The sequence below is a fragment of the Cervus elaphus genome, chromosome 14, assembly GCF_910594005.1.
Source record: "Cervus elaphus chromosome 14, mCerEla1.1, whole genome shotgun sequence".
Taxonomy (NCBI): domain Eukaryota; kingdom Metazoa; phylum Chordata; class Mammalia; order Artiodactyla; family Cervidae; genus Cervus; species Cervus elaphus.
The window spans coordinates 4623365-4635524 of NC_057828.1; the positions used below are offsets into that span (position 1 = coordinate 4623365).

General features: G+C 38.8%; 1 non-coding gene across 1 annotated transcript; it reads left to right on the top strand.

Annotated features, from left to right (window-relative positions):
* Positions 1-5848: 5848 nt before the first annotated feature.
* LOC122708370 lies at positions 5849-5958 on the top strand. Its single transcript, XR_006345153.1, has one exon. It is a non-coding gene; the product is annotated as a U6 spliceosomal RNA (small nuclear RNA).
* The last annotated feature ends 6202 nt before the right edge of the window (positions 5959-12160 follow it).

A 12160-nucleotide genomic window follows, 5' to 3' on the forward strand; every position in this document is an offset into this window, starting at 1 on the left:
TATCCGAGGTTACTGATATTTCTCCTGGCAATCTTGATTCCAGCTTGTGTTTCACCCAACCCAGTGTTTCTCATGATGTGCTCTGCATATAACTTAAATAAGCAGGGTGACAATATACAGCTTTAATGTACTCCTTTCCCCGTTTGGAACCAGTCTGTTGTTCCATGTCCAGTTCTAGCTGTTGCTTCCTGGCCTGGATATAGGTTTCTCAAGAGGCAGGTCAGGTGGTCTGGTATTCCCATCTTTTTCAGAATTTTCCACAGTTTGTTGTGATACACACAGTTAAAGGCTTTGGCATAGTCAATAAAGCAGAAATAGATGTTTTTCTGGAACTCTCTTGCTTTTTTGATGATCCAATGGATGTTGGCAATTTGATCTCTGGTTCCTCTGCCTTTTCTAAAACCATCTTTAACATCTGGAAGTTCTCAGTTCATGTATTGCTAAAGCCTGGCTTGGAGAATTTTGAGCATTACTCTACTAGCATGTGAGATGAGTGCAACTATGCAGTAGTTTGAGCATTCTTTGGCATTACCTTTCTTTGGGATTGGAATGAAAACTGACCTTTTCCAGTCCTGCAGCCACTGCTAAGTTTTCCAAATTTGCTGACATATTGAGTGCAGCACTTTCACAGCATCATCTTTTAGGATTTGAAATAGCTCAACTGCAATTCCATCACCTCCACTAGCTTTGTTCATATTATGCTTCCTAAGGCCCACTTGACTTCACATTCCAGGATGTCTGGCTCTAGATGAGTGATCACACCATTGTGATTAACTGGGTCATGAAGATCTTTTTTGTACAGTTCTTCTGTGTATTCTTGCCACCTCTTCTTAATATCTTCTGCTTCTGTCAGGTCCATACCATTTCTGTCCTTTATTGAGCCCATCTTTGCATGAAATATTCCCTTTGTATCTCTAATTTTCTTGAAGAGATCTCTAGTCTTTCCCATTCTATTGTTTTCCTCTATTTCTTTGTACTGATCTCTGAGGATGGCTTTCTTATCTCTCCTTGCTATTCTTTGGAACTCTTCATTCAAATGGGTATATCTTGCCTTTTCTACTTTGCTTTTCACTTCTCTTCTTTTCTTAGGTATTTGTAAGTACTCCTCAGACAGCTACTTTGCTTTTTTGCATTTCTTTTTCTTGGGGATGGTCTTGATCCCTGTCTCCTGTACAATGTCACGAACCTCTGTCCATAGTTCATCAGGTAATCTGTCTATCAGATCTAGTCCTTTAAATCTATTTCTCACCTCCACTGTATAATCATAAGGGATTTGACTTAGGTCACAGCTGAATGGTCTAGTGGTTTCCCCCACTTTCTTCAATTTAAGTCTGAATTTGGCAATAAGGAGGTCATCATCTGAGCCACAATCTGCTTCCAGTCTTTTTTTTTTCAGACTGTATAGAGCTTCTCCTCTTTGGCTGCAAATAATATAATCAATCTGATTTTGATGTTGACCATCTGGTGATGTCCATGTGTAGTCTTCTCTTGTGTTGTTAGAAGAGGGTGTTTGCTATGACCAGTGCGGTTTTTTTTGTTTTTTGTTTTTTTGTTTTTTTAGCAAAACTCTATTAGCCTTTGCCCTCCTTCATTCTGTCCTCCAAGGCCAAATTTGCCTATTACTCCAGGTGTTTCTTGACTTCCTACTTTTGCATTCCAGTCTCCTATAATGAAAAGGACATCTTTTTTGGGTGTTAGTTCTAAAAGGTCTTGTAGGTCTTCATAGAACCGTTCAACTTCAGCTTCTTCAGCATTACTGGTCAGGGTGTAGACTTGTATTACCGTTATATTGAATGGTTTACCTTGGAAACAAACAGAGATCATTCTGTCTTTTTTGAGATTGCGTCCAAGTACTGCATTTTGGACTCTCCTGTTGACTATGATGGATCCTCTATTTCTTCTAAGGGATTACTGCCTACAGTAGTAGATATAATGGTCATCTGAATTAAATTCACCCATTCCAGTCCATTTTAGTTCATGGATTCCTAGAATGTCTACGTTCACTCTTGCCATTTCCTGTTTGACCACTTCCAGTTTGCCTTGATTCATGGACCTAACATTCCAGGTTGCTATGTAATATTGCTCTTTACAGCACCAGACCTTGGCAGTGTTAGACACGTCTGTTTCTGCAGCCACAGTCAAATGGCCCTCTCTGCATATCTTCACTGCCACCAGCCCCCTACTTGTCCCTGGAATCTTTGCCAGTGCTTCTGTTCCCCAGTCCTGCCCTGCACTGCAGGCCAAAGTTTGCTTGGTAGGGGCTTGTGTGGATCTTTCTCAGCTCCCTGACCCTACCCTCTGCATTGTGGAGACTTGTGTGGGCTTCCCTCAGCCCCCTGAGCTCACCTTCTATGTCCTGTCACATGATTTGGCTCACCAGGCCATCCTGCTATGTCACGGGCCTGTGTGCATTTGTCTCAGCCCTCGGGGCCTGTCGTCTACGTCGCAGGGTTTCTGCACACTTGCTTTGGCTCACTGGCCCGGCTTCTATGTCACGGAGCTGTGTGCATATGTCTCCGGTCCCCGGGCTTGCTGTCTGCATCGCGGCGCTTGCGTGCGCTGGTCTTGGCCTCCCAGGCCTGCCCTCTGTCACAGGGTTTGTGTGCACTTGCTTCAGCTCACCAGGCCCACCCTCTATGTTGTGGGGCTTGTTTTGGTTCCCTAGGCCCACCCTCTGTGCCACAAGGGTTTTGTGTGCTGGAGAGGTTTGTATGCGGCACCTCTCTTGGCACTCTGGTCCTGTCGTCCCTGCTGTGGGGCTTCTGTGGGCTTCTCTCTGTTCCCCAAGCTCACTGTCTGGTCGAGGCCATGGTCCATGAGCTGTTTATGGGCTGAGAAGTGCAGCTTCCTCTATTCTGCCCTTTAAGTCTCTGCTTTGCCTGTCTTTCTGAGATTCCATGGCTCTCCCTTGAGCCTCCCTGTGACGGAGCTTCCAGTGCATGGGAACTCTTCCTGCTTCAGGACTCCCTCCCTCCCTCAGGGCAAAAGCTCCCATCCAGAAATTCTCTGTCTTTTCCCATTTTATGCCTCCATCCTCTCTCCTACCTCATCCCAGGGAGCTTAGCCTGCCCCCCTGGAGGCCTGGGGTCTTCTACTCTCGCCTAGAGGTTGCTTTGTAAGACTTGTTCTGTATCTTGATGAATTTTGTCTTTTTTTTTTTTCCATTTATTTTTATTAGTTGAAAGCTAATTACTTTACAATATTGTAGTGGTTTTTGCCATACATTGACATGAATAAGCCATGGATTTACATGTGTTCCCCATCCCGATCCCCCCTCCCACCTCCTTCTCCATCCCATCCCTCTGGGCCTTCCCAGTGCACCAGCCCTGAGCACTTGTCTCATGCATCCAACCTGGGCTGGTGATCTGTTTCACCCTTGATAGTATACTTGTTTCAATGCTGTTCCCTCAGAACACCCCACCCTCGCCTTCTCCCACAGAATCCCAAAGTCTGTTCTGTACATCTGTGTCTCTTTTTCTGTTTTGCATATAGGGTTATCGTTACCATCTTTTTAAATTCCATATATATGCATTAGTATACTGTATTGGTCTTTATCTTTCTGGCTTACTTCACTCTGTGTAATGGGCTCCAGTTTCATCCATCTTGATGAGTTTTGATGTATTTGTGGGGAGGCTGGAGATCTCCCTGTGTTACTCCACCATCTTCGTCCACCTTCCCACTCCTAGTTTTTTAAGGACTCTCCATACTGTTCTCCATAATGTTTGTATCTGTTTGCATTCCTACCAACAGTGTAAGAGGGGTCCTTGTTTTCCACAGCCTCTCCAGCATTTATTGTTTGTACACTTTTTGATGATGACCGTTCTGACTGGTGAGATGATGCCTCATTGTGGTTTTGATTTGCATTTCTCTAATAATGAGTGATGTTGAGCATCTTTTCACGTGTTTATTAGCCATCTGTATGTCATTTTTGGAGAAATGTCTGTTTAGGTCTTCTGCCCACATTTCCATTGGGTTGTTTGCTTTTCTGGTATTGAGCTATATGAGCTGCTCATATATTTTGGAAATTAATTCTTTGTCAAATTTTTCATTTGCTATTATTTTCTACCATTCTGAGGTTTGTGTTTTTTTTTTTGTTTTCCATTACTCTAGGAGATAAATCATAGAGGATCTTGCAGTGATTTATGTCAGAGAGTGTGCTCTGCCTATGTTTTTCTCTAAGAGTTTTATAGTTTGTGGTCTTATGTTTAAGTCTTTAATCCATTTTGAGTTTATTTTTGTGTATGGTATTAGAAAGTTTTCTAATTTCATTCTTCTACACATAGTTGACAGTCAAACAGTCCTCTTCAGTCTAATAGACACCAAGTTCAAAAGGAGGTGGTGAAAATACTGAAGGAATTAAGAATGGCTATGGACAGAAATGCACATTACTGTAAAAAGGAATGAGACACTATAAGGAATAGGCAAGAAAAATTAGAAAGTTCATTTTCCAAGATTAAAGCTGAGCTAAAGGCAATGAATACTGGAAAGTATAGTGCAGAAGAATGAAGAAGTGGTCTGGAAGATAGAATAATGGAGATTACCTAATCAGCATGGCAACTAGAAAGACAAATGAATAAAATTGAAAGCCGCATACAAGACCTATGGGGTAACATAAAGCATGCCAATCTACACATAATAGTGATTCCAGAAGGAGAAGAAAAAGAAAAGGTGATTAAAAATGTATTTGAAGAAATTATGGCTGGAAACTTCCCAAACCTAAAGATGTCCAGATATGGGAAGCACAAAGGTTCCCAAAGAAGATGAACACAAACACATAAACCAAGATATGTTATACATAAAATGACAAAAGTTAAAGAGACAATTCAAAAGCAGAAACAGCAAAATAAATTAAAAGGAAAATCTCCATGAAGTGATAGCTGATTTCTCTACAGAAACATTGCAGGGCAAAAGGGAGAGAAAAATATATTCAGAGTCTTGAAAGGGAATAGTCTGCAACACAGGATAGTCTACCCAGCATGATTATCATTTAGATTAGAAGGTGAGATAAAGGATTTATCAGACAAGCAAAAATGAAAAGAATACAACAATATGAAACCTATCCTATAAGAAATATTGAAAGGTTTTCCCTAAATAGAAAAGAAGTAAGATACAGGAAAAAAGAAATCACAATTAGAAAATAAATCACTTAGCCATTATATAAATCAAAAAAGAAAAAAAGCTATTTGTTAAAGCAATGATAAACACATGGAACAGCAAAGGGATAAACATTAGGGTGTAAAAGAGGACATCAAAACCATAAAATGTGGGGGAGGAGAGTAAGAAAATGTCATTTTATTTTTTTAGAATGTCTTTGAACTTACATGACTATCAGTCTAAAGCAAGCAGATATAGGAAGGGGTTAATATACTTGAAAAATGGGATAACCTGAAATCGAAAACATAAAATAGATTCACACACACACAGACACAGACACACAGACACACAGACACACACACACACACACACACACACACACACACACAAAAGAAGAGAATACAAGCATACAATAAAACCATCATCAAACCATAAAAAGTAAAACAAAAGAATGAAACAGTGGAGAAATATAGAATCAACTGAAAAACAAGGCTTAAAATGGCAGTAAATACATATTTATCAATATTTAACTTAAATGTCAATAGACTAAATGCTCCAACCAAAAGACATAGAGTGGCAGACTGGAAAGAAAAACAAGAGTCTACAACATGTTGCCTCTAAGAGACCCATTTTACGGCAAAGGAAACACATAGATTGAAAGAGAGGGGATGGGAAAAGATATTTCATGCAAATGGAAATGATAAAAAAGCAGAGATCACAATATTCAGACAAAATAAACTTGAAAACAAGGTGGGTGCTTGCTTCAGCAGCACATATACTAAATTTGGAATGAAATAGAAAATTAGCATGGCCTCTGCACAAGATGACAATGAATTATGAATTTGTGAAGAGCTCCGTGTTTTTTGCTCAAGAGGAAGGGGACATATGTATACCTATACCTATGGCTGATTCATGTTGATGTATGGCAGAAACCAACTCAATATTCTAAACCAATCATCCTTCAATTAAAAATAAATAAATAAATAAATAAATAAAACCAAAGTGGGATATCAGATCCCACATGTCACAGAGAGACTAAGGCTGTGGGTCAAACTGCTGGGCCTATGTGCCACAACTACTGAAGCCCACACAATCTGGAGCCCATGAGACACAACTGCTGAGCCTGAATGCCACAGCTAGACACTCTAAGTGCGAAAACAAATGATTCCTGCATGACATAATGAAGATCGCACATGCTGTAACCGAGACCTGAGGCAGCCAAATAATGAATTTTTTAAAAGGCATAAAGAAAGATACCATATAATGATAAAAGATCAATACGAAAGGAGGATTTTACACTTGTCAACATATATGCAACTAATATAGGAGCACCCAAATACATAAAACAAATACTAACCGACAGAAAGGGAGAATTGACAAGAATACAATAATAGTAGGAGACTTTAACATACCACTCACATCAATGGACAGGTGTTTGAGGCAGAAAACCAATAAGGCAGCAGAGATCATAAATGATACTATAAAACAGACAGTCGACATTGGCAGCACTTTACATTAAAATAATAGAACACACATACTTTTCAGGTGTACATGGAATATTTACTAATATTAACCACATACTAGCCTGGAAAATCCCATGGACCTGGAGCCTGGTAGGCTACTGTTCATGGGGTCGCAAAGAGTAGGACACGACTGAACGACTTCACTAGGGCACAAAACAAATCTCAGTAATTTTGTTTTTCAGTTGCTAAGTCCTGTCCAACTCTTTGCAACCCCATGGACTGCAACGTGCCAGGCTTCCTTGTTCATCACTATCTCCCTGAGATTGCTCAAACACATGTCCATTGATTTGGTGATGCCATCCAACCATCTCATTCTCTGTTGCCCTCTTCTCCTCCTGCCCACAATCTTTCCCAGCATCAGGTTCTTTTCCAATGAGTTGGCTTGTCTCATCATGTGGCCAAAGTATTGGGGCTTCAGTTTCAGCATCAGTCCTTCCAATGAATATTCAGGGTTGATTTCCTTTAGGATTGACTGATTTGGTCTCCTTGCTATCCAAGGGACTCTCAAGAGTCTGCTCCAGCATCACAGTTTGAAAGCATCAGTTCTTCAGCACTCAGCCTTCTTTATGTTTTCACTTTTTTCTCTTCTATTTGCTATGAAGTGATGGGACCAGATGCCATGATCTTTGTTCTTTGATTGTTGAGTTTTGAGCCAGCTTTTTCCACTCTCCTCTTTCACTTTCATCAAGACGCTGAAGAAGTTCCTCAAGAAGTTCTTCTTTACTTGCTGCTATTAGGATGGTATCATCTGCATTTCTGAAGTTGCTGATATTTCTCCCATCAATCTTGATTCCAGCTTGTGATTCATCCAGCCCAGCATTTCACATGATGTGTTCTGCATAGAATTTAACAGGGTGACAATATACAACCTTGAAGTATTCCTTTCCCAATTTTGAACCAGTCCATTTTTCCATGTCTGATTCTAATTGTTGCTTCTTGACCTGCATACGGGTTTTTCAGGAGGCAGGTAAGGTGATTTGGTTTCTCATCTCTTTAAGAATTTCCCACAGTTTGTTGTGACAACTGATCACAATTTCCAGAATGTGGAAAGCCTTTAGTGTAGGCTTTGGTGTAGTCAGTGAAGTAGATGTTTTTCTGGAATTCCCTTGCTTTCTCTATGATCCAGTAAATGTTGGCAATTTGATCTCTGGTTCCTCTGCCTTTTCTAAATGCTCACATTACTGTTGAAGCTAAGTTTGAAGGATTTTGAAAATGACCTTGCTGGAATGTGAAATGAGAGCAATTGTATAGTAGTTTGAACATTCTTTTTGCCCTTCTTTGGGACTGGAATGAAAACTGACATCTTCCTACCCTTGTGGCTGCTGCTGAGTTTTCCAAATTTGCTGGCATGTTGAGTATAGTACTTTAACAGCAGCATCTTTTAGGATCTGAAATAGCTCAGCTGGAATTCCAGCAACTCCACTAGCTTTGTTCATAGTAATGCTTCTTAAGGCCCATTTGACGTCACACTCCAGAATGCCTGGCTCTAGGTAAGTGACCACACCACTGTGGTTAACTGCATCATTAAGATCTTTTTTATACAGTTCTTCTGTGTATTCTTGCCACCTATTCTTAATCTCTTCTGCTTCTGTTAGGTTTTTTCCATTTCTGTCTTTTATTGTGCCCATTTTTCATGAAATGTTTCCTTGGTATTTCCAATTTTCTTGAAAAGATTTTATTTCTTTTCAATTTTATTGTTTTCCTCTATTTCTTTGCATTGTTCACGTAGGAAGTCTTTATTATCTCTCCTTGTTTTTCTCTAGAACTCTGCATTCAGTTGGGTATATCTTTCCATTTCTCCTTTGCTTTTCACTTCTCTTCTCTTGTCAGCTCAATCACTTTGCATTCTTACATTTCTTTTCCTTTGTAATGTTTTTGTTATGAACCTCTGTCCATAGATCTTCAGGCACTCTGTCTATCAGACCTAAACCCTTGAATCTATTTGTCACTTCCACTGTATCATCATAAGGGATTTGATTTAGGTCATACCTGAATGTCCTAGTGCTTTTCCCTACTTTTTTCAATTTTAGTCTGAATTTTGAAATACGGAGGTAGTGCAATAAGACATGAGCCACAGTCAATTCCAGGTCTTGTTTTTGCTGACTGTATGTAGCTTCTCTCTCGTTGGCTTCAAAGAGTGTAATCAATATAATTTCAGCATTCAAAAAATTCAAGAGTATAGAAATTATTTTAAGCATTTGCTCTGAGCACAATGGCATGAAACTTAAAATCAACCACAGAAAAACAAATGGGGGTGGGGAAGCGATTACATGGAGGCTGTTATTTCATTTTAATAATGCAACTAAAAAACTAATGGGACAACAAAAAAAAAAGAAAAAATCAATAAGGGGGTTAAAAAATTCTCTAAGGTAAATGACAATGAAAACACAACCATACAAAACCTATGGGATACAACAAAGCAGTTATTAGAGGGAAGTTCATAGAAATACAAACTTTCTTTCAAAACAAGAACAATTTCAAATAAACAACCAAAACAACCACCTGAGAAAGCTAGAAAAAGAGTTAAAACCTAAACTTAGCAAAAGGATGTAAATAATAAAGATCAGAGAGGAGATAAATAAAATAGATTTAAAAAATAGAAAAAATCAATAAAATCAAGAACTGGTTCTTTGATTGAGTAGACAAAACTGATAATCCCCTCACTGGAATCAGCAATAAGAAAAGAGAGAGAACCCAAATAAATAAAATAAGAAGTGAAAAAAGAGCAATATCAACCAATACTACAGAAAAGCAAGCAAGCAAGCAAACAAACAAAGCATGAGAATATAATGAACATTATATGCTAACAAATTTGACTACCTAGAAGAAATGGACAATGTAAACGTACAGCCTATCCAAGTTGAGTCAAGAAGTAGATAATCTGAACAGACTAATCACTAGAAGTGAAATAAAACCTGTAATTTTAAAAACTCTGTATAAACAAAAGTCCAAGACCAGATGACTGTACAGGTGAATTCTTGGAGACATACAGAAAAAACTTGTACTAATCATTCTCTAACTCTTCCAAAAGACTGAAGAGAAGGCAACACTTTCAAAGACATTCTATGAAGCCATCATCATTCTGACACCAAAACCAAAGATCCTACCAAAAAATGAAAATTACAGGCCAATATCTTTGATTAATGTAAATGCAAAAATTCTCACTAAAATATTAGCAAAATGAATCCAACAACACATAAAAAAGATCATACAGCATGATCAAGTGGGATTCCTCCCAAGTTCACAAGGATGGTTCAACATGCATAAATCAATCTATGTGATATACCACATCAACAAAAGAAGACAAAAACCACATGATCATCTCAATAAATGCAGAAAAAGCACTTGAAGAAGTTCAACATCCATTCATGGTAAAAACTCTTAAAGTGCATATAGGGAGACTATGTCTCAACACAATAAAAGCTATTTATAACACAAACACTTGGAGATAAACAATGTTACTAATTAATCAATGGATCTGTGAAGAAATCAAAGAGAAAATAAAATATACCTAGAGACAAATGACAACAAAAATACAGCAATCCAAAACCTATTGGATAAGGAGAAGCAGTTCTAAGAGGAAATTTTATAGCAATACAACACTACTTCAAGAAGCAATAAAAACCTATCCTTACACCTAAAGCAACTAAAGATAAAAGAACAAATAAAACACAAAGTAGTAGCAGGGAAGAAATCATAAAAATCAGAGCAGAGATAAATGGGATGGAAATACCAGACCACCTTATCTGCCTCCTGAGAAACCTGTATGCAGGTCAAGGAACAACAGTTAGAACCAGACATGGGACAATGGATGGGTTCAAAATTGGGAAAGGAGTACGTCAAGTCTGTATATTGTCACCCTGCTTATTTAACTTCTGTGCAGAGTACATCATGTGAAATGGCAGGCCGGATGAAGCACAAGCTGGAATCAAGATTGCCGGGAGAAATATCAATAACCTCAGATATACAGATGACACCACCCTTATGGCAGAAAGTGAAGAGGAACTAAAGAGCCTCTTGATCAAAGTGAAAGAGGGGAGTGAAAAAGCTGACTTAAAACTCAACAGTTGAAAAGCTAAGATCATGGCATCTGGTCCCATCACTTCATAGCAAATAGATGGGGTACAATGGAAACAGTGACAGACTTTATTTTCTTGGGCTCCAAAATCACTGCATATGGTAACTGCAGCCATGAAATTAAAAGATGCTTAAAAGATGCTCCTTCAAAGAAAAGCTATGGCAAACCTAGACGACATATTAAAAGCAGAGATGTCACTTTGCTGACAAAGGTCTGTATAGTCAAAGATATGGTTTTTCCAACATTCATGTATAGATGTGAGAGTTGGGCCATAAAGAAGGCTGAGCACTGAAGAATTGATGCTTTTGAACTGTGGTGTAGGAGAAGACTTGAGAGTCCCTTGGACTGCAAGAAGATCAAACCAGTTAATCATAAAGGAAATCAAACCTGGATATTCATTACAACTGATGATAAAGCTGAAACTCCAATACTCTGACCTCCTGATGTGAAGAGCCAGTTCACTGGAAAAGATACTGATGCAGGAAAGAAGGAAAGAAGGTAGGAGGAGAAGGAGATGACAGAAGATGAGATGGTTGGATGGCATCACCAACTCAATGGACATGAGTCTGAGCAAGCTCTAAAAGATGGTGAAGGACAAGGAAGCTTGACATGCTGCAGTCCATAGGGTCCCAAAGAGTTGGACATGACTGAGCAACTGAACAACAGCAAGAAGAAGAAATGGACAAAGTCTTAGAAAGATACATCCTTCCAAGGCTGAACCAGGAAGAAATAGAAAACGAAAAAACTAATTACAAGTACTGAAATTGAAACTGTGATTAAAATTCATCCAGCAAAAAGGGCAAGGGACATGTGGCTTCATAGCTGAATTCTATCAAACATTTGGAGAAGAGTTAACACCTAACCTACTGAAACTCTTCAAAAATTTGCAGAGAAAAGAATACTCTCAAACTCATTCTACAAGGCCACCATCATGCAATACCAAAATTAGACGAAGATATCACACAAAAAAGAGAACATTACAGACCAGTATCACTGATGGACATAGATGTAAAAATCCTCACAAAAATACTAGCAAACTGAATCCAACAACACATTAAAAAGATCATATACCCTGATCAAGTGGAATTTATCCAAGAGATGCAAGTATTCTTCAATATATGCAAATCAATCAGTGTGATACACTACATTAACAAGTTAAAGAATAAAAATCACATGATCATCTCAATAGATGCAGAAAACACTTTTGACAAAGCTCAACAGTTATTTACGATAAATTAAAAAAAAAAAAAAAAAAAAAAACCGTTCAGAAAGTGGGCTTAGAGGAAACCTGAAAGCATTAGTCACTCAGTCATGCCTAGCTCGTTGCAACCCCACAGATTGTAGCCCACTAGGCTCCTCTGTCCATGGAATTCTCCAGGCAAGAATGACCTAAGGATAGAACCTGGGTTTCCTGCCTTGCAGGCAGATTCTTTACCATTTGAGCCATGAGGACACCTACCTCAAG